At 41.2% G+C, this 23887-nt stretch overlaps 1 pseudogene; it reads right to left on the bottom strand.

The window, feature by feature from the left end:
* Positions 1–22714: 22714 nt before the first annotated feature.
* On the bottom strand, positions 22715–23558 carry LOC136320401 (large ribosomal subunit protein uL18 pseudogene; annotated as a pseudogene).
* Positions 23559–23887: the final 329 nt, after the last annotated feature.

Raw genomic sequence — 23887 nt, 5'->3', positions numbered from 1 at the left:
TTGCTTCCTGCAGAGAGAAACAATTCAGAAATAGAAAAATGTCAGAAACCTGAAAACAAACAAACTTAGAGGCCCGTACAGGAAAGGAAAGAACCAAATGGAAGGAAGAAATAGAACCTCCGACAGGAAGGACGTCTGAATGAGAAATGCGATTGAGGGAAGGAACAGAGCAGCCTTTGTGGCGTGTTTGTAGATTAGAGGGAAACGACAGAACAGAGGGAATCCAGGAATGTTTATTCCTTGCACCTGGCAAACAAAAAAATCATTATTTTTTAATCATGGAAGAAATACCTCTAAGAGCACCGGGCCTTGCATGCTGTCGGCCTGTCTCTCGCTCATCTTAATCCCTTAGGACTCTTTTAAAAGCGTCAGGAAACCCAGCATGAGGAAAACCACACTTCCACCCAGATGACTTTTATATAAAGTTTACTTTAGAGAGATAAGCTCTCTCAGCCCTTAGAGTTCAAGCTGGGTTACCTGTCCTCAGTGGTGAATTGATCTTGAGTTTTTTAGCCCTTATAACCCCTGGGTAAATGACAAAAAAAAAAAAAAAAAATCTGGTTCCTTAAAAACATGGATAAAAAATGAAATAATTATTTGCATGAATCCCATTTCAGAAGGCTGCTTTACTATTAATAAGTCAGAGGTTGCCTTGTAAATTTAAATAATTTAACAAGTGCAGTAATAAAAAATGTAAGTAAAGCATAAACCAATAAACACAACACATACCCAAGAGAAGTAAAGATTAGTTATTTCATTACTGGAAATTGCTGTCACTAAACATTATGATAAATTACAAAAAAGATGCCTCTCCACCCCCTTCTATAATTTCAGGTTATTAATTTTATTCATCTACAAGTAATTCTTTCCCTGTATGCCTCTCTTGCCCTGTTACTCTAATGAGGAAACAGGGAAAAAAAAGCAATAGATAAAATACTCAAACTGGGGCTGAAGCAAATGAAAAAAGATAGAAACAAATAACATTATAAGCTTTTAGCCCCATAATAAGCTCGTATTTATTTAGACCCTATTAATTTGGAATTTATAATAACTTGATTGGGATTTGGGCAGAAACTTCCCTTCATTTAGCAAACCTGGTCTTGCTAAGTAGTGCAGAAGAATGATGTAAATGTGATTACAAGGGGAACGTTTGAAATACATCTTTGAGCACTTCAGGCAATCTCTTATATATGAATAATTAATAAAAGAATACATATCATTCTTATCCAATAATTATCAGAAAGAATTTGTTAGGTCACCCTGCAGAGTCAGGAGGTGCAGGGTTATCATTAAAGAGCAAGGCCCTGGACTTCGCAGCCCTTATTTTTCCTATCTGTAGAATCAGTTTGATAATACTAACGCCGCCTAATTCTAGGGTTTTTATGAGCATGAAATGAGAGAATGGGTGGGAATACATTTTGAAATCCATGAGGTATCAGAAAAATCTCTTATTTAAAATGAATTTAAAATTCATACTTTTCACAAATTCATTATGATCTCTCTCCCAATATTCTACGCCACTGAGGTTTTTGTGCTTTGTATGAGGTCAGTGAGATTCCCTAATGAATTGTGACGTGTGTGTTCATGAGAAAAATATATAAACACACATACACATATATAGAGGGGTGGGCAAAAGGAGGTTTACAGTATGTGAAACAGTTTATTCTTATATTATTATTTATTATATATATATTATTATTATTAACCTACTTTTGCCCATCCATGTATAAACATTGATCAGTCTTTTCACTCCATTTATCCCAACAGATCTTTGCAGTCATTCATGGTTTTCTGAGTATACTAAATATACTTAGCGTGGCACAATTGAAGACAGTTATTGAGTGTACTTGAAAGAGTCTAGGTATTGGAGTCTGAGAGGCTTGGGTTCAAATTCAGACTCTCCCACATAGATGAGTTAGCCTAAACAATAATCTCTCTGAGCCCCAGTTTCTTTGTCTATAAAACTGGATAATACCAATTGTATAGGATTTTTATAAAGATGAGGAGAGATCATTTATATAGCACAGTGCCTAGCATAGAGTAGGTACTCCAAAGTAGTGATGATTATTAACATGAAAGATAAGTTGTCTTGCAGTAGTTTTTGCATTGGAGAAAATACTCAAAATACTTCAAATCTCTGTCTCTTATTACAACTTAGCTCCCGAAATATAAAGTTAAATAGAGGAGTCACGATCACAGTATCCTGTACAGTTTTTTATACATAGATAACCTGTATTGCTTTTGGTGAAATATATGTTGCAAAGTATTAAAATACTGTTTCCTATATTCTAAGACACCTCCTTTTTTACATTTGAATGTTTTGGAAAATCAGAATGAGCTTTACAATTATTGCCAAAATAAACATGTCAACTACTAGGTAGAGAATTTGCTAAGAAGAATTATTACTTGCTTGTAAATATTTCACAATAAAGAATTTTCAAAGCCAGGAGATGCTGGTGTTTATGTGTCACTCAGATGCAAAACATCTGTCTGTCAAACTCTTTCAAGAGAAGCTGTTGAACTTCTCGTAAGATATAATCAATAAAAGAAAAAAATGTAAAATTCTAAATCAGGCGTGCTATAGAGGTCAAATTCATAGGCGCTTTTATGGAAGTGTCATCTCTGCTTGGCAACAACTGTTGATGCTTTAGTGAGTCAAGGAATCTTTAGAATAGGAGTGAAGGTGGTGGGTAATTATCTGAATAAAATGTATGCCGTTTGTTGGTTTAAAATGTGCCTATTTAATATTGCATTTCTTTTTTTTCTTTCTCTGAATAAAACTATTGTTTAATTAGATAAATTAAACATTTTTCTACTAATTGACAAACTCAGCAGAAAAAGCTTCTTCCTTTTAAAGTCACCTAAAAATAAGGCAAATATAATCAAATTTACACTTAAGATATCTGCACTTTATTGTATGTATAATTTAATAAAACATTTTTTTTCTAATGAGAGGAGGGGAGATAGACAGAGTCCTGTATGCATCTCAACCGGGATCCACCTGGCAACCCCATCTGGGGCTGATGCTCAAATCAACTGAGCTATTTTTAGCACCTGAGGCTGACTCTGGGACCAACTGAACTATCCTCAGCACCTGGGGCCAACACTCAAACCAGCTGAGCCACTGCTGTGAGAGGGGAAGAGGGAGAGAAGGGGGAGAGGAGTAGATGGTTGCTTCTCTTGTGTGCCCTGACTAGGTATCAAACCTGGGATTTTCATATGCTGGGTGGATGATCTATTCACTGAACCAACTGGCCAAAGCCAAAACATTTTTTAAAATTACAGATAGATGTACCAGTGTGGTTAGCTTGAATTAAATATTTATCAAAATATAACCAGTTATAGCTTTTGAACTAGTAAGTGTAACTATTTATAGACACACCTTCTCAGGTAAATCTGAGCACATTACACATTATTTAATAATAATAATAATAATCAGTACTTCTTAAGCATTTACTGTGTGCCAGATACTTGCCAACTATCTCATCTAATTTTTAAAAGCCTAACAAGGTGTGTATTATCCTTGACCATAAAATGTAGGAATTACCTTTAAAAATGAAGAAATTCATATACATAGTCCCCTCCCCTTATCCACAGCACATACATTCCAAGACCCACAATGAATATCTGAAATGTAAGATAGCACTGAGCCCTATATACACAACAATTTTTCCTACACATTGTCAACGGATAGTCAATGATCATTAGTGCCAATTTCATGCCAAAAGGAATCCCCAATTCAGGGTACAGTGGAGAAGGAAATTTTATTAAGTGAAAAATAGCTCAATTGTGATACAGTAGGGCTGTGAAAACAGCACGTCTGTGAGGCAGCCCTTAGGCCAGGCCCATCTCCAGCTAAACTGCTCTGCTTCTCTCTGCTCCACTCTGCTCCATGTGGTTCGCTTTGTGCTGTGCTCATCTTCTCCACTCTGCTTTAGCTCAACCAAAAAAAATATAATTCCAGCCTTTGTTAGAAAGGGAAAGTGTGCTTCTAGAAGAAAGCTGGCTTATATGGACAGGAGTCCTGGCCCCTGGTCCCTGATGGGTCTGTCCTCACACAAATGAGGGCTCCAAATCCTTGCAGTTTGATTGGTCCAAAAGGCACTCTGCTGATTGGTCAGACTAGAACTGCTCTGGTTGGTTGGAGCTGTGTAGTTCTGATTGAGGGAAAGCCTCAGTTCAATTGGTTGAAGTAGGATTCTAAGAACTCCTTTAAAAGGGCTGGCGCAGATAGCAGAAACACAGTGTAGGCAGGCAGTTCCGTGCACACTTCTCCATGGAGTGCAGTTTGTGTGAGAGGCCTCTGTGTAGAAATGGCGGCGAGGCTCTCTTTTTATTTTCTTTTTCTTTTTTTATAATTTTAGCCCAGTTTGCCACTAGGAGCCCGTCTTTGTGGTTGTCTTCTCGCTCAAGGTTGATAACATACATGCCTATGAGAAAGTTTAATTTATAAATTAGGCAATTTCACAGATAGATTTGTTCCTTCTGTAGATCTTAATAACCCCAACATATATATATATGTGTGTGTGTGTGTGTGTGTGTGTGTATGTATGTGTATATATATATATATTTTTTTTTTTTTTTCTCTCTCTCTCTCTTCTTATTAAGTCGAGAACTTTTTCACATAAAGCAAGCACAGCTCCTCTTTGGTACATCTGAATTGCCAGTGTCACTACTCTGGCACTTTAGGACCATTGTTAAGTAAAATAAGGGTTCCTTGAAGACAAGCCTTGAGGCCCCATGACAGTTTATATGATAACTCAGAAGGCTACTGGGTGATTAATGAGCAGGAGCATATAAGGCATGGACATGCTGGAAGAAGGGATGATTCATATCCAGGCAGGATGGTGCGAGATTTCATCACACTACTCAGAATGACTAGCGATTTAAAACTTGTGAATTGTTCATGTCTGGAATTTTCCAATTAATATTTTCAGACCATGGTTGACTATGGGTAAGTGAAACCCAGAAGGTGAAACTAAGGCATTATAAGTTATTTACATGACGTTACATAGTTAGCATGTGGTCAGGGACAAATAAGAACCTGGGCAGTGTAACTCTGAAGGTTTGTATTTAGGTAGTTCTTTATAGTCCCTCAAAAATACACACGGTAGGTCCTATTGCCCTTATTGCACAGATGAGCACCCTAAAACTCAGAGAGGTTGCATAACTTGACTGTATCACACAGCTAGTAAGTGGGAGAGCCAGGATTCGTACTTGGGCCTGTCTCCAAAAACACTGTTGACTCCTCTGTAACAGTGTGATGCCATTCTTATGGAGGACATGGTCTTCAGACATAGTTTTCTTAAGACCACATTAAAATATAGAGTGAGAATGAGGCTGAGGATGGGAAAAACAGGGGAGGGAAGAGAACTGAAGAGCATCTCTTAGAACTTCAAGGGCATTGCCATTGGTCTGTAATCCTGGCACTCCAGGAATTGGAATTTTCCTCTGGAAGTGACCTTCTTTAGTTGCTCTGACTGTGGGTACAGTTACCAGTGAAGTTTAGTTCACATCTGCAGGGATATTATAGCATGAAGTTTCTCTAAATTGGAAATGCATTTCCTTCCTAGGTTGCCCCTATACACCTATCCCCCTTAAGAGAAAAGAAATACTGAGGACCGTAGCAAGTGTATATATTCCTCAGACAGGAAACCCATGTGGGCAGTCACTGCTGTCCTGCTCAAAGAGGCACTGACCACGGGGTACCACTCTGTGCTCCTTGATGCCAACCTGGAAGATTAGGACTATTTTAGCTTCCTCTCTGACTGGCCATTGTCAATAAGTACTCACCGTTTTAGATTCCAACTATACCAATTAAACAAGATGGTTTCAACAGTAACTTACTTCAGGCCATTTCCATTGGATGTACTTTTCTTTATTAGGAACTAAAAATTATGATTGCGGTCACCACCATTGCCTATGACAAATAGTTTCATTTCTCCCCACCCCAAAAACCTTCTCAGTACTGACTTAGGAACTGACTGTAGAGAAAGAGCTTTGAATATTAAAGTACTATTTTGGCTTTTTTTTTTTAGAAACCATGTAATACTTGTAGCTTGAAAAGTTTTGAAAAAATTCTCTAAATGTTGGGTTCTAGAGACAAAGGGGAAACAGATATTGGAACTATTTTTACAAAAAATGCTTATCTTTTGGAAGAGCGAACGGACTGCAGCAATTTCTGCCCATAGGATCATGTTGGCATTTCCATGTGGTTTTCTCCCTGTAAATGTCGCTGATAAGAGTATGTGTTTAAAAACAAAAGTAGTATTTCCAGGTCAGCATCAACCTAAACAAGAAAAGTTAGTTTAAAAAAAAATTTCAGTGAGACCTTTCATTAATAACCTTTATGAAGTAAAATACTAAAAAAAAAAAAAAAAAAGAGTTCCACAGTCCACATATTTTGAATGTCCTTTTAAATAGTGGGTTAAGCCTGACCTGTGGTGGCGCAGTGGATAAAGCGTTGACCTGGAAATGCTGAGGTCGCTGATTTGAAACCCTGAGCTTGCCTGGTCAAGGCACATATGGGAGTTGATGCTTCCTGCTCCTCCTCTCTCTCTTTCTCTTTCTCTCTCTCCCTCTCTCTCTCTTCTCTAAAATGAATAAATAAAATAATAATTCTAGAACATTAAAAAAAAAACTTCCTTTATAAAAAAAAATAGTGGGTTAAGAGGTGTGTCATTTTTTTTCCTTTGTGTTCAATTTCCTTTTCAGCCATTACAGAGTGACATGTTTAGCACCTTCAGCCATCAAGAGATAGAAGAAGAAAACAATCTGCCCCTGTGGATTCTAGGTATGAGCCTGCCCCCCAGCACCTGTGAAGTCAAAGTCAAAGCTCCACGGATGCCAGGGTTTCAACCTAAACTCCACTTGCGAGCAGTGGGGCTGGATACGAGGGGGGACAAGAAACTGTTTTTAATGAAAGAAGTGGAATCTAAAGAAATGGTTGTGAAAGTTTAGCTGCAAAATGCTAGACAGCCCAGGGCAGTTGAACGTTAGGAGCTGTAAAGTGAAAGCCCCTTTTCGTAATTATTTCAATCATCCATGCACCGCAATCATCCATGCACTACAAGACCTTCTTCTAGTCACTAGACAGAGGGACTCAGCTGGACTCAAATAAAGTGTCTGTTTAATAAGAAGGGTCTGTTTCTGACAACCTGTGACGGGTCTGAGTACCCTGGGGCAGAACTCCTGGGCAGGCTTTTTTTTTTTTCCTTCAGGAAAAGAGGACTCTGAAGAGCTTTGTGAACTGTCAAGTACTTGCAAGTCAGTAAGGACCTCACTGGCCACAGCGACATTGGTGGGGAGCTGAGGGGACGCACAGAGCAGGAGTCTAACGCTGTGTTTACCGAGTCCTGTGCTGCACGGTGCTGAGTTCAGATGCCTGCCTTGCCACTGGCACTGTGATTTAGGCAAAGTTACTTAACCGCCCTAAGCCTCATTTCTGGCACTTCCTTATAGGGTAGTTGTAAGAGCTGGAGCGCGGAAAGCCTTTAGCTAAGCACCTGGCACACCACATGTGCTAAAAAAGGATTGAAATGTATGAGGTCTGGGGCAGGCTGCCCCAAAGACGTGCCACCCTGGCATGCAGCTTCTTTCAAGCTAGAACAATTACTTTTACTACTTAGGTCATTTTTAACTGTGTGATTTGTATGTTGTGATACAGTTCACGAAACAACTAACACACACTACTTTGAGGTTTCATGGGTAGCAGGAAGCTCCAAGTTCTGCCCTGGGAGAAAGTACTTTCTTGGTGTCCCATTGAGGAATTTAGGGGATAACTTGGCCTCTCACGCCATCCAGACCCTGTACCTCATCTTTGGGACTCGGGGAAACGCAAAAGGAGAGAGCCAGTTACCTGCTGAGGACAAGGAAGCCCCAGCCCCACCCTGCGTCTTCGGCCTCCTCAGCCCCCTGTGCTCTGGCCTGTGGGCTTAGGATGGTGTGTGGACCAGAAGAGCGGGTGGCGGCTGTGGTGACGGTCTGTGTGACGGCACCTAGCTGGGGATGGCCAGCATCACGAGAGGCCCCCAGAAGGACGGTGTCCAGCACAGCTGGCATAGGTTGGTCATGCCAGGTCTGAAAGACCACACCCTTTAGCTCAAGTACAGGAACTGGTGCCCAGATTAAATACCAAGACCCAGCAAGCAGGTCCCTCCGGCCCTTCCCAGGGCTGACTCAGGGATTCAGGCAGCTTCCCCCCCATCCCCCTCGCAGGCCACAATGGGAACTCAAAGAATGGGGCCTTCCTTCCTTCCTTCTCTGACTCCAAGCCTGATGGTCAGCAGTGGCCTCAGGGAATTATAAACCTTTTGGAAAGAGAAATCACAGGCAGGGGGGATTGCAAAGAGACAATTCAGGAAAAATCAAATTCAAGGAATCTCTACAGAGCCCTGTGCGTAGCTCCTGCGGCAGAGAAAGAGAAGCCTGGCACCTCCTTTCTCCCGTGAAGCCTCCTTCAGACCTTCTCCATGCTTAGCAACCAATGAGAAAAAGACCAACAACCCCACAGGAAATGGACAAGGACATTGTATCAGTCGTGGCTTCTCAGGGAAACAGAATTTATAGGATATCTAGAAAGAGATGTATTATGAGGGACTGACTGACGTGGTCATGGAGACTGGGAAGTCCCACTGCAGATGCAGGAGAGCTGGGGACGGAATCCAGTCCAAACAGCTCAGCCCTGGGGCGGGAGGAGGGGAGGGGAGATGCCTCAGACCAAGCAGTGAAGCAGGAGAAAGGCGAATTCCTCCTTCCTCTGCTTTTTGTTCTATCAAGCCCTCAACAAATTAGGTGAGGCCCACCCTCTAGGGGGAAGCCATCCACTTCACTGAGCCTACCAATTCAAATGCTACTCTCATCTAAAAACACCCTCACAGGCACACCCAGAATAATATCGAATCTAGGCACCAGTGGCCAGTCAAGTTCACCCATAAAATAGACCACCACAGACATGAGCAGGCAGTACACAGGAAAAGAGACTAAAGACTAAATTAGCTTTTAATATAGGAAATAATTCTATTCCTCACAATTTGAAAAATTTAAAGTAAATAAAAAGATTATGTCTTTTGCCAATCAGATTGGCTAAAATAAAAATATTCAGTAATAAATGACATTGTCAGTGACCGGCAGAGTATAACACAGTGTAAATTGATCTAACACAGTGTAAACCTCTTTAGAGGGCAATTCCATGGCCACACATTTTCCCCTACATAAACACTCTTACATGTGAACCAAAAGGTATGCACAAGAACTGGTTACTCCCACAACCACATCAAAATTACAACTAAACTACAGAACAACCATCATTCAGAACGCCTGGAATGTAGCTGAGTGGAAGGAAGTCCTACAACTAGGGATTTAAAGAAGAAGCCACATGGAGACTGGTAGGAGGGGTGGAGAGGTGCAATGGGCTGGTCCCACACCCCACGTGTGGCAGATGGAAACCGGGAGTGATATCTCGGCTGTGGTGGTCCTCCCTGAGGAGTGAGGGGTCCCAGACCCACAGCAGGCCCCTCAGCCCAGGGTTCCTGTGCCGGGAAGAGAAGTCCTCATAACTTCTAGCTGTTAAAACTAGCAGAGATTGAAGCTGAGGAAGTTGAAGGCTGCTGGAGAAAAAAAAAAAAAAAAAGGACTGGTTAAGGAAACTATGCTTCATAATGGGGTGGATTTATTTGTGCTGATGTGGAACCATCTTCAAGACACAATGTTAAGTGAAAAAGTGAGGTTCAGAACAGGGCATAGGATATCTTTGAAAGGAGATCCAAGAGGCAAGCCACTGTGGTTTTCTCTGGAGAGAAGGGCTCTAGGGCTGGACCACTGGGGTGGAGCCCAGACTTACATTTCACTGTTTAACTCTGTTGGGCATAGGCCCTGGCCAGTTGGCTCAGTGGATAGAACACCAGCCCGATGTGTGGACGTTCCGGGTTCGATCCCTGGTCAGGGCACACACAAAAAGCGACCACCTACTTCTCTTCCCCACCCTCTCCCCCATCTTTCTCTTTTCCCCTCTTGTAGCCAGAGGTTTGATTGGTTCAAGTGTCGGCCCCAGGCACTGAGGATAGCTCATAAACCCAGTCGGGATTGCCAGGTGGATCCTGGTTGGGGCGCATACGGGAGTCTGTCTCACTGTCTCCCCTCCTTTCACTTAAAAAAAAAATCATAGTATGCATATTTTGTTTTAAAAATACATTAAAAAACAAAACTCCATTCTCTTCTACCCCTTCACACTTAGCAGAGTATCTTGCCTTCAACTAAAAAAGAAATAAAAACCTCAATGAGGACATCTTTAACTCATCTGCGAATCCAAGCCTATACTCTCTTCTGCTCCACACCCATCCTTTCCACTTTCTTTCCTTCCCCAGCCCCTAAATGTCATCCACGGCTCCTGAAGGGCCTTGCCTCCCTTTGTGAACTGAACCCTCACCCCTTTCATTCTCGTAGGTTTTTGTCACTGAGGTTTAAATTTATTCAAGTCTCCCAGAGTTTGAACCGCACCCCAGCAACTGCCTCCAACCCTCTTTTCTTTTCATGCTTAAACTTCTTGAAAGCATTGTCTACACTGCCTTTTTTACCTGCTGCTCTCCCGTGTTCATTCTCTAAACTGGCTTCTGCCTCCACCTTCTTAATCTTGCCCCTCCAAAGTCACAAGTGACCTCCATGTTGCTAAAATCACTGGACACTTCTTCTTAGGCGCCTTCATTCAATCCTTCAGCCAGCTTCAGTTACCATATCTATATCTTTAGTCCCGATCTCTCAACTAAGTAGCCAACTAAATAATAGCTATCTACTCTGGATATTCAGAGACACATCAACCTCACAATGCTAAAACCTGCCTCCCTTCATGTTTTCTCTCATGGATGTTTCTGTCATCCCTCTAGTTCAGTGGTCCCCAACCCCCGGGCCATGGACTGGTACCGGTCCGTGGGCCATTTGGTACCGGTCCGCAGAGAAAGAATAAATAACTTAGATTATTTCTGTTTTATTTATACTTAAGTCTTAACGATGTTTTATTTTTTAAAAATGACCAGATTCCCTCTGTTATATCTGTCTAAGACTCATTCTTGATGCTTGTCTCTGTCACGTGATACATTTATCCGTCCCACCCTAAAGGCCGGTCCGTAAAATATTTTCTGACATTAAACTGGTCTGTGGCCCAAAAAAGGTTGGGGACCACTGCTCTAGTTGACCAAACCAGAGACTTGGAAGTCATCCTGTCATCTTTCTTTCCCTTCTCTCCTGTGGTTAACCTTCCAGTTACCCATCTAGTATGCCCCCTCAGCTATTACCCTAGCTCAGGTCAACATTTTCTCTGTGTCACTAGATCAGCTTCTCGAAACAATTCTCCATACTCCCTGCTCTTTTTCAATGGCTTCCCCCTACCCTCAGGATAAGTTTTAAATCCCTTACCATGGTTATAAGACCCTTCATGACCTTGTCTACGCACCAGCCACTCCCTTGCATTCTAAGATCCAGCCCGACTGAACCTGCACTTTTTCAATGCTCTGTGTTCTTGCTCACCACTGAGTCATTAAATACCCTACTACCTTTGCCTGGAACTCTCTTTCCTTCTTCTCTCCTGGATAACTTCTACTCATCCTCATGTCCCAGCTTTAAGCTCTATTGCTCCAAAAACTATGTCATGTAATTGCTTCTTTAATTCTGCTTCTTCCCCAAGACTGACTTTAAGATGGCACTATGCCCTCCTAGAACATTACTGTGCCCCCTACTACAGCCTCTGGCACAGAATAAAGGCCAAATAATCGTGGCACAAATTGATGAAGGCATAACCAAATCCCATTTCAAAATGCATTTGACAAAGAAGCATAAATGGAGTCTTTGCTGCTTTCGTAGGGTCATTAGGGGGAAATAGCTTAGCCAAGGTACTTTATGGATTTAGAGTTATAATTCTGACTAATTTGTTAGAGCTGTCCTTCTGATGATATATTTTAGAATTTAAATAAATTTTGCAGTAGTACATGCCTTCATCTTCCTTTAAAAAACTCTGTGTGTGTGTCAGAGAATAGCTCTGCCAGATTAGTCTTTGAAGTGCAGTGGTTTGAACCAGAAATTTATGAGAAGACTGTTCTTTAGCAAGATTTCCAAAAATTATCTTGAGGCAAGAATGTAGTAACTGTGTATTTAAAAATGTATTTTAGTGGCAGCTATAGACAAGTACAGTCTGTATTGCTTAAGAAATTTTAACTTGTAGATACCTAAAGTGCATTGTTGAAATAAAGCAATATATACTTTCCAGGGCTCAAAGCTGACCAATGTCAGTATTAAGAATGTCAGTTGGCAGAAGACAAAGTGTTTGGAAGCTGGAAAACATGGCTATTTGTTTAAATTAACTCTGAGAATGGGGTGGGGGTGGGGGAATCAATAAGCATGTGAGTCCAAGCAACCTTCAGACAGAATTTCTAGGAATGCAGTCAGAGTGAAAGTAAAACTTTTTACTTTTTTTTTTTTTTATTTATTCATTTTAGAGAGGACAGAGAGAGACAGAGAGGAGAGAGAGACAGGGGGGAGGAGCTGGAAGCATCAACTCCCATATGTGCCTTGACCAGGCATGCCCAGGGTTTCGAACTGGCGACCTCAGCATTTCCAGGTCGACGCTTTATCCACTGTGCCACCACAGGTCAGGCGAAAGTAAAACTTTAAGAAACGAAAAGATTTTAACATCAAGTTGTATAAATAAATAAAGCAGGAAAAGAAATGTCATAGGTCTAGTTTTTAAAAGATGAGAACTAAAGTGGTTAGTTCTTAGCAGATTTCATAAAATTCTCAGAAAGAAGAAAAGAAAGCAAAAAAAAATCCCCACTAGTGCTCACACTGAATGATCAAAGCTGTTTTCTTTTCTTTAGATCCAGAGCTATGGAGAAGTACCTTCCACCACACATGCTTTCTACCGCAAACCTCGCTCCTCCTGGCCCCCCAGCAACTCTCCCGGTAGAAACCTGGGCTCTCCCTGAACCTAACTGCTAGTCTGAGTCTTATCAGATTTTACCACTTAATAGCTCCACGGTCTGTCCACAGCCACTAATCTGGAGCAAGTCCCCACCCCCTCTCCTGCCTGGCCCTCTGTGCTGTAGTGATTAAGCCGAGGGCTCCAGAGATGGACTGTCCAGGTCACAGCCTGGTTCCAGCTCTTACTAGCCAACCAGTGTTGCCCCAGCTATTCTATCTCATTCTCCTCTTCTCTGCAGATCAGGACAATAGCACTTTGGCCAACAGGGCTGTGTAAGGATCGAATGAGTTGAAGTTCACAGGACAGTACGTTGTCTACAGTAATGTACTCCATAAACATGAGCTATAGTACTACTATTCCTTATTATTTCCTTCCTTCCTTTCTTGCTTGCTTCATTTGAATGTCCCTGGAGTGTTCATTTTCATTAAACTCGGATCCTTCCCCTTCTTGCTGAAACACTTCTAGAAGTTCTCTATGGCTTTTAGGAGAAGACTAAATGCTTACAAAGATGTAAAGGGCCAGGCTTGGTCTGGGCTCTCCCTCCCTCTCCAGCCCCATCCTGCACCCTCCCCCCTTGTTCTCAGGGCTCCAGACACACTGACCTTTTTTCAGTTCTTCAAACCTACCAAGCTTCCTCTCACCTCAGGGCTTTTACACAAGCTGCTTCCTCTGCCCGGAAGGCCACCGACTCATTCTTTCCGTCTGGGCCCCGAGCCTCATCACTTCCTCAGGGAGACCTCGCCCGGCCTCCCTAACTAGGTCAAACCTCTCTATGGCACCACACATTCTCCTCTATGGTTCAGCTCAGAGTCCTGATCTCCTTGGTGCGGAGATTAACATCCGTCTCACCTCTGCATGAAGTGAGAAGCTCTAGGAAGGCAGAGAAATGCATGTATATTTATCCCATCCCACCTTTAGAGCCTAGCATGGTTCCTGATATATAACATGGTTGGTACTCAATGAATATCTTTGAAATAAGGAAGGGAGAGAGGGAGGATGGTAGGAAAGAAAAAAGTGTTCCAGAGTGTCCCAGCCTGTTCTGGGGGCCACATAGCCATGAGGATTTGTGATCACAAGGAACCATCACACTCCACAGTTTTGTGTGGCTCTCCCAGCTCCTGCTGCCTGTGATTCATTACAGTGTTTAATTCTCAACTCAATTCCAGTGTTGATTCTTTTTTCCCCCCAAAGTTAGAGGGGGGTGGCAGTCAGACAGACTCCCACATGCACCTGACCGGGATCTACCTGGTATGCCCACCAGGGGGCGATGCTCCATTGCAACCTGAGCCATTCTAGCACCTGAGGTGGAGGCCATGGAGCCATCCTCAGCACCTAGGCCAACTTTGCTCCAATGGAGCCTTGGCTGCAGGAGGGGAAGAGAGAGATAGAGAGGAAGGAAAGGGGGAAGGGTGGAGAAGCAGATGGGTGCTTCTCCTGTGTGCCCTGGCTGGGAATTGAACCCAGGACTTCCACATGCCAGGCTGATGCTCTATCACTGAGCCAGCCAGCCAGGGCCTCAGTGTTGCTTCTTAGCAAAAACGGTTCTTACAATGGTATTACGGTGTGACCTCTGAATGCAGTTTGTGGCATATTTTTCCTTGTACAGACATTTTGTGGTCCCAAGAAAGGGCAAGATGATAGGTGTGATATTGCAAGGGAAAAAATTCCAGCCAGATCCACATGGATTTCTGGCCCAGTGCCCAGTGCCCAGTGCATCAGCTTGCTTCCCGGTATTCATGTCCCCTGTCAAGGAGCGATCTACATAAGAAGCGCCAGCACAAGCAAAAGACAATGGCAAGACTGTAGTCAAGTCTTCCCACAACCACCAGTTTCAACCTAGCACATGGAAGTAAGCCTAAAGGGCCATTTCTCTGAAGATATATAAGCAGCGGAGAAGGGCATTCCTCTTGCTGTATATGAGTGAATGTAAATGAATTCTCAAGGAACTAGGGAAGAAAGACTGTCAAAGGGATGTTTTGACCTTCATTTACTCCTATTCTTTTATGAAGGAGGCAACAACCGAGGGCCGGAGAAGTGAAGGGGCTTACTAAGGTCATATAGAGGCCTGGACTGTAGAGCAAGGAACTGAGGTTGATCAACTAACACTTTGAACTTCTACCCATAGTTTAGGTACTTTGCCCAAATTAAATCCTTACTTAACTCTATTAAGTAGGTTTCATTACCCCCATTTTACAGGTAAAAACACTGAGGTTCAGGAAGGCCTGGCACAAAAATGAAAGCTGTGTAACGGAAACATTCTGAGGCTGACACTGCAAAGTATCCTTGATCTTGTGCAAGCCAGCACTCTGCACCTGAGCCCTCTTATCTGTAGGGCGGCCACATGCTGGTTCATCTGAGTCACTCTTGGTTTATACCTGTTGTCCCAGTGTCATTAGTAATAACACCTTCTTTCTCTCTCAGAAGTGCCCTGGTTGGAGTAATACATTTATTGCAGGTCACTCTACCAACTACAGAATGAGGATATTAGTATTATTACCTGCTCATGGTGTGGTTGCAAGGTCAATGGGATTTTGGACATAAAATGCATGGCATCTGGCAAATAGTAGGCACTTGATAGATATTAACTGTTATTATTATTTTAAGTAGGAAGGTGGCTGAAAAGGGGGGGCAACAAGGAGTGAAGCCAAACTTTCCCATTTGACATCCCCATCATGGTCTCTGCGGATGATGCTCCCTGGAGTCCTGCAGAGACAGCTTTATTGGCTTCAAACTGATCCTTTGGAAACAGCACCAGCCACTTTGGGATAGAGGCCATGTGGAGGCACCAAACTTGCCTATTCCAGCTCTGAGCCAATCAGGTTCACTGCCTGGGCCTCTTGGGTCACATGTTTGAAACTGAAATAGTGTCAAGGAGGGACTCCTACAGAATATCCCCTCCTCCAGCCCTATTCCATGCTAATTAAGTGAGTCGTTTGGGACTTGCCTCCTCTTCAAGATTAAGAAGTGGGTGTGAATATTTTCCTTTGACCCCTTTAAATGTTCTTGATTACAGTAATAAAAATGCTAAGCTCTATTGCTTCTCATTGGAGTGAAGGCAGCTGAAAACCCCTCATTCCTGGAAGAACCTAATTGTTGATTCTAGTGCATCTAAACAGGTGTTCTTTAGATTGCTTTTTCTAATGTCTTTTCACTGGAAAGATCAATTTAATTGTTGCTTTGAGCTAATCAGTGATTGCTTCTGTTTTTATCCAAATTTATGTCTTTGATTCTGTGTTAGATGAGACATTACCTTCAAAGTCTATAAACTTAAATAAGGTAGGTGATTTTTAATTTAGCTCTTTCTTCTCTTCTGTCTCCCATATTTTGTGTAAAATATGCATATATTTTCTGTATTTTTTTTTAAAAAAAAAACTAGTTTAAACCTATATTTGAACTTTCAGAATCATCTTTGAATGTCCTATAGCACCAAGAATGGCGTCCCCTATAGAATGATTGTTCAATAAGTATTTGTGGGAAGGATAAATTAATACCTTAATTTAGATTGTAAACAAATTGGAGATGTTTTCTCTAGGTGTCTGGATTCAGGAATTCTTTAAATATTGTGTGAAATATCTTGTACCTGCATCTGCGTTTATACTATTCTCCCTGTGTGGAGTTTCTTCAACTTCATCCCTCTCTTTGGCAATCTTGCATTCATTCAAGGTTCTCCTCAAATGCCAATTGCTCCATGAAACCCAGCTCCAACCAGATATCATAAAGTCAGAGTTTTAGCACAAAAGATCTAGAAAGAATCATACCTGGTTTTCCAAACCCCACAGTACTCTGGGCCTCCGTTATCTAGTGGGTATTTGTGCCTTGACTTGATTCACCCATTTTGAGCATGTGAACTTAAGATGAGACAGGATATACTCTGCTACACCAAGTATGCGTAGTAAAAGATAGTAATTGCTTAATGAATGGTATGTTTCTAGTTTTAAAAGTAGAGTATACCCAAACATAGAAATGATTAACATGGCTCTTCAATCAAGTCCCTAAAACAAAGAACTTTAGAATTTAGAGGCCATCAATTTGGACTCTCTCTTTCACATGTGGAGAACCACGGGCTCAGAGTCTTAGTGTCTTGCTTAAGGTCACTTGGCGAGGGAATACCAGAGTTCAGCCAGCAGATCTCCTGAGTGTTCTTCCAGACTTTTCTTCAGGCATAATTTAACATGTATCAGTTTATCATTGAGTGTAAATTATACTTCAAGATTAAATACGGTAACTGGCTAACTATTCAAAGTCCCCTCTCTCCCTCCCTTTTAGTGCCTGTTTCTAAGCAGCAAAGTTGTGGTTCAGTGACTTCTGTCTGGATAATATGAAAACAGGGCGCCCAGCCAATTTTGATGAGCTAACTATTTCCCTAAATTATCATGCCTAAGCAAAGGGCCCTAAACCTGCTGTTCAACACTTATCATCGGATATGGGGGATGGGCTATACATAGGCACACCATCAAATAGCTGGAATTTTATATTTAAGATTGTCAAGCAGTAAAAAATTGTCATCCTTAGGAATGACTGACAGTTCCTCTGCCTCATTTCTGCAACATTGAGTTAGGTAAAATTTTTAAAAAATCGACTTCAGTCTTTACAGATTTCCTGCTGAAGACACATGTGACAGAATTATAAATTTTCACCAGAAATTGATGGGAGAAGAGGCACTGCAAAGGGCCTAAAAGACTGTGCGAAAGTTCCCAATTAACAGAATGCGGCAAACACCTCAAAAAAAAAAATGTTGCAGTAGGAATGAATCTTGCTCGGAGTGCTGGGTTGCTGGCTGATTGCCTGGGGAGAGTGGTGGCCAGGGCTTGCCAGCTGGCTGGTCCGCACGCCTATGAAGGATGTGGTCAGCTTACACCTTGGCAAACTATGATTTTGATGGAAATCTTCGAGTCGGCAGACGTTTTCCCTAGTAAAGTACATAAGATCAGGTATTGCTTTTGTTTGAATGAAAAAAAAATCTTGATGGCCAGAATTAACAGGACCAAGTCAGTACTCTGCTCCAAATGAGAGTTCCTTACTGGATCAGACTAGATAACTACCTTGAAGGAGACACCAGGATGTAACCGAAGGTGGCACATTTAGCTAATCTCCAAATTAAAGCCGTCATGACACTGAAGCAAACCAACTCGCTCATCAACAACTGCACATCTTCCCACCAGTTCCACTCAACAAACATTATTTTCAAACAAGGAACCCCAAAGCTACCACTTTCCTATCCACTCATGTTCACTTGGAGTCAACGGGGTGTGTTTGTTTGGTTTGGTTTGCATAGCTATGAAGACAGGGGTCAGGCATAAATATCCCAGTAGCCCCACAATGGCTGGCTTCGTGCTTTCTTTTTTTTTTTTTTTTTTTTTCATTTTTCTTAAGCTGGAAACAGGGAGAGACAGTCAGACAGACTCCCGCATGCGCCCGACCGGGATCCACCCGGCACGCCCACCAGGGGCGACGCTCTGCCCACCAGGGGCGACGCTCTGCCCACCAGGGGGCGATGCTCTGCCCATCCTGGGCGTCGCCATGTTGCGACCAGAGCCACTCTAGCGCCTGAGGCAGAGGTCACAGAGCCATCCCCAGCGCCCGGGCCATCTTTGCTCCAATAGAGCCTTGGCTGCGGGAGGGGAAGGGAGAGACAGAGAGGAAAGCGCGGCGGAGGGGTGGAGAAGCAAATGGGCGCTTCTCCTGTATGCCCTGGCCGGGAATCGAACCCGGGTCCTCCACACGCTAGGCCTACCGCTGAGCCAACCGGCCAGGGCTTCGTGCTTTCGTAGGGTGGCATGCAACGAATGAAAGAACTGCAGGAGAGTTTCTATATTCCACACTGAAAATTATACCCATTTATAAACTGTCTTTAAAAATGACAAAATTCCTATCAGTCTCCAAGATGGATTTATTTTTTGAAATTTGTTAAAAACTGATTTTAATTTTTTTTTAACCAAGCATGCAAAAATAACCAGAAAGAAATACTTCAAACAAATTTTAATGACTGGGCAAAGCATTTGCAAGACTGTAGCTATAACTGACAACAGGGTCAATATCCTTACTAAATAAAAGTGGATAAAGAACATAATCTGGACCTTACAAATGAGAAATGACTAATTATCATACAAAAGCATTTTCAACCTTACTGGTAACTGAAGAATACAGATAGCAGCTAAATACCGCTTTTCTTCTATGAGGGAAGGAAAAACCAGAGTTGTCCTGTGTGAGGGTTATTTGATACTTTCATGCACTGCCCAAGGTAATGAAAACTGAAACCACCTTTCTGGTGGGTAAATTGTCAATATATATAGTTAAAGGCTTAAATATACGACCTGCATGGATTCACGCCAAAGAAACAATCAAACAAGTGTGTAAAGATTTAAGTACAAGGCCCTGGCCAGTTTGCTCACTGGTAGAGTGTTAGCCCTGTATGTGGAAGTCCTGGGTTCAATTCCCAGTCAGGGCACACAGGAGAGGCATCCATATGCTTCTCCGCCCTCCCCCTCTCGCTTCTCTCTCTCTCTTCCCCTCCTGCACTAATGGCTCAGTTGGAGTGAATTGGCCCTGGGCGCTGAGAATGGCTCTGTGGCTTCCACCTCAGGTGCTAGGAGGAGCTTAGTTCCTGAGCAATGGAGCAGTGCCCCAGATGGGCAGAGCATCACCCCCCTAGTGGGCTTTCTGGGTGGATCCTGGTCGGGGCACATGCGGGAGTCTGTCTCTGCCTCCCTTCTTCTCACTGAATAAATTTTTTAAAAAAAGATGTAGGTACAAACCAGAATATCCTAAATGTGGAATAATAGAGGATAGAGGATTAATCAAATGAGGTAAACTACATCCATAGTATTATGCTGCCATTAAATTGGTAAAATTGATATCTATTAATTGGAATACAAAGATATTTACAACATATTAAGAAAAAAGCAGGCCACAGAAAAGCATGATTAAGTGTTTGAAAAACATATTTATATATACTGTATACACATATTATTTTATATATATATATCCATACACATGAACATATATGTTTACATCTGCATGATAGCTGTGATTTATACCTTCCTCACAGATTCATTGAGCTTACCTTTCTGATAATAAGTATGAGGGCTTTGCTCCAGTATACTTACAAAGTTTTAAAAAGCAAAGGTTTAATTGAGCTGAATGGTTTGGACATATAAAAGAGTAGTAAACCAGAGGATTTTAAAGAGAATATTTACTGATGCTTTCATGATTAATGATGAATGCACTAATTGTTTTCTTCTTGCCAGAGATCAGACTGGGTTAGGCTTTCAGACTTAAATAATAACAAATTTAAAAATATGGAATTATACATATTCACACAGGAATGGGGAGATTGGATTAGAGTGAATCTAGCAAGTCGTCCATGATTTAGGTATATTATAAGCATTTACAGGCAACTCTTGACTTACACTTCATTGCATATTAAAAAATTATTGTAAGTCTGAAACTGATTGTACAATTTCAAATATATGGAAGAGGGGAAATTTATAGGGATGTAGATAATAACAGTAAGTGAGAATAAAATTGCAATAGTACCTCCTTATGCACTGTTTTCTTTTCCTTGGCTTCAGTTACCCAAAGTCAACTGCAGTCTGAAAATATTAAATGGAAAATTCCAAAAATAAACAATACATTAGTTTTGAATTGCATGCCATTCTGAGTAGCATGATGAAATCTCACAAGTCCCGCTCTGTTTTGTCCAGGATGTAAATCATGTCTCCACATTGGATGCACTCCCCATCCCTTAGTCTCTTAGTAACCATCTTTGTTATCAGATTGACTGTTGCGGTATTATCATGCTCTGGTTCAAGGAATCCTTATTTTACTTAAGAGAAGCCCCAAAGTGTTAGAATACTGATGTGGGCAATTCAGATATTTCAAACAGAAACTATCAAGTGCTTCTTACCTATTGTCCAAAGGTCATTATTAGTCTTACGCAAGGTCACAATGTCTGTATTACTCACCTCACTTCATCTCATCACATAGGCATTGTATCATGTCACATCATTGCAAGAAGGATGAGTACAGTGCAATAAGATTCTTAGAGAGAGCCCACACTCACCTTTTATTACAGAATATTGTTATAATTGTTCTATTTTATTATTAGTTATTGTTGTTAATCTTTTAGTGTGCCTGACTTATAAATTAAACTTTATCATAAGTATATATGTATATGTAGGGGAAAACATAGTATATTTTAAGGTTTGGTGCCATCTGTGGTTTCAGGCATCTACTGAAAGTCTTGGAAAGTGTCCTCAGAGGATAAGGGGGACTACTGTATAAAGAAGTAAAAAAAGAATCTTTGTTTTAATGCCCTAGAAAAATTAGTTGAGGAGAATAGTATAAAATTACTAAAGTTGAATATAGTAAATCAAATTAGCATTAATATTTGTATGTGATTGTGAAAAGATGGACTAAATGACTAGCAGTCTTTTCATGACTATTGGTAATAGAATCAATTATGGTTCATTATTACCTATATTAACAGAAAATTAGCTTTTCCTCACTCCTAAAAATATGAGATTGTTTTAATAGACTCGTCCCTCATCAACATACATAAAACTAGAAGACTTATAAATCAGCTTTCTTCCTCGTACTAAAGTAGATTAGATGATCAATTAATGGCTAAAATGTTATTATATCTTTTTTTAATATTTCTTGTCAAAAACTTAAATATTCTTGATTCACTTGTGTTTCTATTTGAGTAATATAATTTGATCATAATTGGTTTCATTTCGATTGTCTTTATATTTTGGGTACTTATTATCTTTTCTCTGGTCCACTGGGAATCCCAAGTACCAATTTTTGCTATTTAGCAAGTCAGTGAGGAGCTTCCCACTGAGTGCCTTAATTATTGCTAATTGAATATTGTAAATGCTTTCTCAGGATCACTGTCTTGGCAATTTACCTAGCATTTTTCTCAGCAAAAGTTAAAAGCGTCAAGATTCCCTTCTACCCTTTTCTATACAGTCATCAAATCAAGTATCAGCAGTAATTGGTTCCTATTAAAACTAGTCCCTTCTTTTTTAAATGTCACATCACATATATACTCCATATGGCACTTGGAACATGGCGGCTGCTCAATGAATATTAAACGACAGCTGTCCTTTTAAATACAGTGATTCCCAGTTCCATTCTGAGAAGAAACATCCTATTTTGCTTCCAGAGCTCCCCAAGTGCAGCTCATCTACATGGCAGGCCTGCTAGTCTAGAGTAAAGCTCTTCCATTGTCATGCACCAGGACCAAGCTCTCTAGGACTTTTTGCTATTCTATAATCAAAATTAAAAATATAAAAGTAAAAAAGAGCTCTAGAAGATCTGAGAATGTCAGAAATGCTACAGGCAAAACAACTGGAAAGTGGAACCATCACTGAGCCAGCCTTCCTATGTGCTTCTTGCATTATAATGCACAAGAAAAAAAAATGAGAAACTTATGATTCGTTCTCTCAGCTTCCAAACTATGTCTCCAATTTTGGAGGGGGCTGGGGGCTAAGGCTTCAGTGAATGAAGTTGTGTGGAGGTTGGTTTCAGCGATATAAAATCTTGCCTTCTTAATTCTTTTTCTTGCTTGATCAATGAAGTCTCAACTACTGTTATGAAATCAGGACCAGAAGAAGCCTTGAGTTCTAATCTGGAATCTCCTTTTTTCATCAAGGCAACCCATAAGTTATTTTTTTTTTAGCTGATTGGTCAAGTTTATTATTTCCTTTTATAAAAAGTCTTCATAGAAAAATGTGCTTTGGTTTACTAACTCTCAGCAGCCCATTTCTGAGCTCCGAGAAAGTTTGCTTTCTTCTGAGCTATCCAATTTTTCTTCTGGGCAAGAGACATTTTGAGACAGTTCAGACTCTTTTTTCTTTTAGCTTCTTTCTTAGGCTTCTTCTCATAGACTGGATTCTCCTGTATAGCAGCCCAAGCTTTCTCACACATCTCCTCCATCATGTCTGGAGTTGCATTGTTCTTTACTGGGAAAATTATTTCTTGTAAGCATCATCTTACAGTAACACACATGATCTGCAATGTTCTGAACCACGATGTCCTTCCACACTGAATTCCTTGCTTTCTGAATCATAATCAGGGAATCATTTGGTACTGTGCGGGATAAACAGCCCTTGGTCCACAGCTTCCTTTAGGGCCCTGAAAACTTTGTTTCCAGATAGCAGGTGAAGGCAGCAAGTTGACCATCTATGCTTTCTGTATTGTATTCATCTTCAGTCACCTCCACTTGGCCTTCATAGATCTTGTCCATGACAAACCTACTGAGAAGCCTGCAGGCCAGCAGCAGGCCAGTACAATATGCTGCAACATAATTTGTCAGGCCAACCTTCACATTATATTTTGGGAGTTTGTGAACATAAGCTCCACAAACTACTATATCTCCTTCTATATGAGCATAACAAATCTGACAAATGGTATTTTTGTTGGTTACACAAACTATTATCCTGTACTTGGGTATGTTGTAGTTATTTTCATCCTGGATTACCAAGAGTTTCTGTGCCTAGTAATCAGTTTTACCCTCTCATCATTTTCTAAATTTTACTCGGTATCTCCTGAGGTAGATTTTATTCTCAATAACATTACCAAACCCCATCCTCTGGAAGAGAGACCCGTGTCCTCATCTGCTATAAACCTGCAGGCCCAGCACTGCTCTGGAGCAAATGGGTGGGGGAGCAAGGTGGCCCATGAAGTATTTTAAAAAGGAAAAGAATTTGTTTATGAGGTATATGCTTCCACAGATTTGGCTAGTAAGCTATCCAAATACACATGACGTCTTCTGCCAGGATTTTTCCCTTGCATCTAGTCACTTGCTATTAAGTTAAGCACAGGTTTCAGATTTAGAGACAAATTCAAGGACCACCTTTAACAATTTTCCAACATTGAGTATTATACACTACATGGTAACAACTTTCTCCCTGCTTT

Source organism: Saccopteryx bilineata, chromosome 1 (genome assembly GCF_036850765.1).
Source record: "Saccopteryx bilineata isolate mSacBil1 chromosome 1, mSacBil1_pri_phased_curated, whole genome shotgun sequence".
NCBI lineage: Eukaryota > Metazoa > Chordata > Mammalia > Chiroptera > Emballonuridae > Saccopteryx > Saccopteryx bilineata.
The sequence above is the reverse complement of the archived record's forward strand: the minus strand, read 5'-3'. Positions and strand labels throughout refer to the sequence as shown.